Here is a 2,517-nt window from a genome sequence, read left to right on the forward strand (position 1 = left end):
GCTCAGTCGGTTAAGGGACTGCCTTCGGCTCAGGTCATGATCCTGGAGTCCCGGGATCGAGTCCCACATCGGGCTCCCTGCTCGGCAGGGAGTCTGCTTCTCCCTCTGACCCTCTTCCCTCTTGTGCTCTCTCTCATTCTCTCTCAAATAAATAAATAAAATCTTAAAAAAAAAATAAAAATGTATCTTCATTTTTAGTGAAGCAGGAGGTGTCCACAATTCAGTTGAATTTTAACTTGACTTTTTAAATCTTAGACAATATTCCCCAGGGAATAAAGACACAATCTTTACCCTGGGGAATACTGGCTTCCCAATGATATGAACTAAGTTGTTAGGGTGAGATTTACCAGTCCAAGGATAGCTTAGTCAAACCCGCATTTCCTGCTTGATTTAATTTTTTTTTCTTTTAAAAATATGGAATGCTTCGTGAATTTGCCTGTCATCCTTGCGCAGGGCCCATGCTGATCTCTGTTCACTTTAACTCTGGTACGTGTGTGCCCAAACCAGCAAAATTCTGTATTATTTTACTCACACATTAAAAGCCAAAGTCAGGTGCTGACTTTCTATTATCCTCCGAACAGTCTTAGTAAGTACGCAACCATGTGGCCTGGCCTACGTCCGTTAGATTCACTTACAAGCAAGGTGCTCTGTGCAAAGACCCAAGGAAGAAGGAGACCTGATCTGGGAATTGAATGCTGGGGGCAGGCAAGTGATGACCCCCAGAGAGAACCGCTTCTCTCTCTCTCACTGTCCGTGGGTTGTCCTAAAGTACTGTCCACCTAAATTCTTATTCTGCTAAGAGCTCTATGCTTCTAACATAGATGCATAAGATGAGGAAGAGGGGCACCTGGCTGGTCAGTTGGAAGAGTGTGTGACTCTTGATCTTGGGGTCGTGGGTTCAAGCCTCATGTTGGGTGTAGAAATTACTAAACAGGAAAAGAAAGAAAGAAACTTTAAAAAAGAGAGCGAGGAAGTGAGACGGAGGGAGGCCTGAAAGGCTGCCGGCGGGGGCACCGGTTTTTAACAGCAAACACCAAGAACGTGTCTGGTAATGTAGTCGCACACCTACAGGGAAAGAAGAAAAAGCAGACCATGCAACGAGCTGCCACAAAATTACATTTACTTAATGTAACAATTTTTATTCTTTGGGCATGTGCTTTTCAGTTCTGGTATTTAAAATGCTTTTCCTTTTGATCTGACACTTTAGAAATTAATGATTAATAATAATAAAAGTTGTAGTTTCAGACCAGACGGCTTTATATTTATCTAAAACATATCAAGTCCAAATTCAAAATAACTGGTTGCAAAAGAGTTTCATATCAGATTACACAGGACAAAAGGCATTCAAAACAAAGGTCATTTGGGATAAAAAGGAAGGGTCCAGCTTTCTGCCTTTTTTGGAGCTTCTCACCATATAAGATGATTTCAAGGACTGTCCAATATTTGGCTTTTCAATAGCCACACACAGTAAATAAAATAAAATATTATATGTAACTGCGTTTTGCTACTTACACAGCCAAGTCTGCAAGTAGACTGAGCTTTCCTGTGGACAGGTAAATTTTATTTGTAGTAAGTTTGTACTGAATGAAACTGTAATTAAGCTGGGAAGGGTCAGATTTCAAATAAGCAGGTTAGAATAAGCTTCCAGTCATTTAGAATAAGTGTCTAAGGGGACCACAATCTCACAATGTGCTGGCTTTGTGCAGACACGCAGAGGGCAATAAGGTGCAGGAGCTGAGAGGAATCACCACTAATGATCAGAGCTAAACAGGGCTTGTGACCTCAGTGCAATTCCAGAAGGCACAAGATGCGAGGGGCAGAGAAGGAGACAGAATGCGAAACACCCAGAGGAGAGTAAACCCAGGACGCTAAAGTTGGATGCAGAGCAGTAAAAGTGAACGTTTATTGGTACGATTTTCCGGGTAGTATGCTTCATGCTGGTCATTTGAAGGTGAATGAAAGACACAATTTCTTCCTCAAGGAGATGAACCTAGAGAGGAAGAGAGCCAAAGAGACAAGTAAACTTACAACAGTAGCATCCACAGGGTGGTTTGGGGGCCACACAGAGGAGGGTGTGGAAGGGGCCTGAGGACCAGGGGTGTGTGTGAGACAGACAGACAGACTCAGCAGCACTGTGCGGTAGCCTGGCTGGTGCACACACACACACACACAAACACACACACACACACATGAGGTCGGGGTGTGCAGAAGGCGGAATTTCCGCACGGAAACTCGCACACGGTTCTGACGCCCTTGCAGGTCAAGCACAGGAGAATCACTCTCCCCTCTTGGCACGTCTCCTGATGTTTCACTCTGCCCACAGCCCAGGGTAAGCAGAGCCTGGCTGCTTGGCGGTGAGGGGACCAAGAAAGTGTCACAGGGATGACGGGTTAATGAGTCACGAACAACGCTGTGCTTGGCGGCGTGCCCGTTCTGAGTTCCGTCCTAAGCACTGTTGTTTCCAGCACCGCAGGAGCTCATGCAGCTGATGTTTCTCATGCCAGACGTTCTACCATC

The 2,517-nt window shown here is 45.0% G+C and overlaps 1 non-coding gene across 1 annotated transcript; it reads right to left on the minus strand.

Moving 5' to 3' along the window:
- Nucleotides 1-408: 408 nt before the first annotated feature.
- LOC114199814 (U6 spliceosomal RNA) lies at nucleotides 409-511 on the minus strand. Its single transcript, XR_003607360.1, has one exon. It is a non-coding gene; the product is annotated as a U6 spliceosomal RNA (small nuclear RNA).
- Nucleotides 512-2,517: the final 2,006 nt, after the last annotated feature.

Source organism: Eumetopias jubatus, unplaced genomic scaffold (genome assembly GCF_037043125.1).
Source record: "Eumetopias jubatus isolate StellerSeaLion01/CBP00866 unplaced genomic scaffold, mEumJub1_p1.0 scaffold_6, whole genome shotgun sequence".
Classification (NCBI taxonomy): domain Eukaryota; kingdom Metazoa; phylum Chordata; class Mammalia; order Carnivora; family Otariidae; genus Eumetopias; species Eumetopias jubatus.